Source organism: Octopus bimaculoides, chromosome 24 (genome assembly GCF_001194135.2).
Source record: "Octopus bimaculoides isolate UCB-OBI-ISO-001 chromosome 24, ASM119413v2, whole genome shotgun sequence".
Lineage (NCBI taxonomy): Eukaryota > Metazoa > Mollusca > Cephalopoda > Octopoda > Octopodidae > Octopus > Octopus bimaculoides.
Genome location: NC_069004.1, coordinates 34,297,445 through 34,298,607, shown reverse-complemented (window position 1 = coordinate 34,298,607; position 1,163 = coordinate 34,297,445). Strand labels below are relative to the sequence as shown.

General features: G+C 36.8%; 1 protein-coding gene across 1 annotated transcript in view; it reads left to right on the top strand.

Moving 5' to 3' along the window:
- LOC106882105 (fasciclin-1) overlaps window positions 1–1,163 on the top strand; it is a 73,669-nt gene that overhangs the window by 10,731 nt on the left and 61,775 nt on the right. The gene's annotated exons all lie outside the window — the stretch shown is intronic.

The window sequence follows — 1,163 nt, the reverse complement described above, 5'->3', positions numbered from 1 at the left end:
ATAGACGCATAGTTTAGGAAATTTATTCTTGAAAGATGGCCAAATGTTTCATTCCAGTGGAACGTTATTTTGTATAGGAAAGTTGAATATATATTTAAGCCAAAAGATGGGCTGAACTATTTTGAAATTACGAAAATGAAATGTTAAAACATAAATATCCGTTTGCAAATATTAAACTGCACAAAGTCGAGCATACATTAATAGATAGTAATCAGTTATATGGAGAAACTATGATAATGTAGAAATTGGGTGATAATAGAGTAATGCAGTGAGAGTAAGACCTGGAGGCTTTGTGAGTATATATGTGTATATATATATATACATATCTATGAGAAGTATTTGTATGGAATGTTAATGAAGAATATTGGAGAGCGAGAGAGGAGACGTGCTAAAAGTAGCTGAGTTAGTGATGGGGGAATGCTGAAATCGTGAAATGAACGATACTTGATCGTAAAGAATTGTGAAAAGACAGAATGAATTCGTTTCGCTTCACGTATGTTCTGGTTCCATTGTTGAGTGAAGAATGGCCGGATTCTCGTTCGAAGGAATTCTATTTGCCAATGTTGACTACTGCCGATCAAATCAAGATATTTATATTCAGCTACATTGGTTAGTTATTTCGTTTGCTAAAACTAATTACACATACACACACAACGATTTATGGTACGAATGTACGGATCATGTCGCCTGTAGAACTGAATGGTGAATTAGCATATTTGATAATTAAAATTATGTTATATAACATTCTTTAATATATCGTGTTAAAAATAAACTACCATGCCATGGAAACATTTGTAACATGAATTATCTTTAATTAATACGCGCACACACGAAAACATACGCACACACGAAAACATACGCACATCTGCAGCCGCGTGGCCTAGTGTTTAGTGTTTGGGGTTCACGAAGAATAATGTTGCGCTTTCGATTTCGATTCCAAGATCGAGTGAAACGTCACATCCTTGAACAAGTCACTTCACTTCACTTCACGCTGTTCCGTCCTATTAAATTGAAATCCGTACCAGACAAGTGTGTGAAGCTCTTTCTTGTTCAACCTCTCTCACATTCCGGATGCTGTGTCGCGCCAGTAGTAGGATTTGCCGGGGGGGGGGTCTATGCCTGATCTCGAAGACGTAGGCGCCTAAAACGATTAACGAAATCAT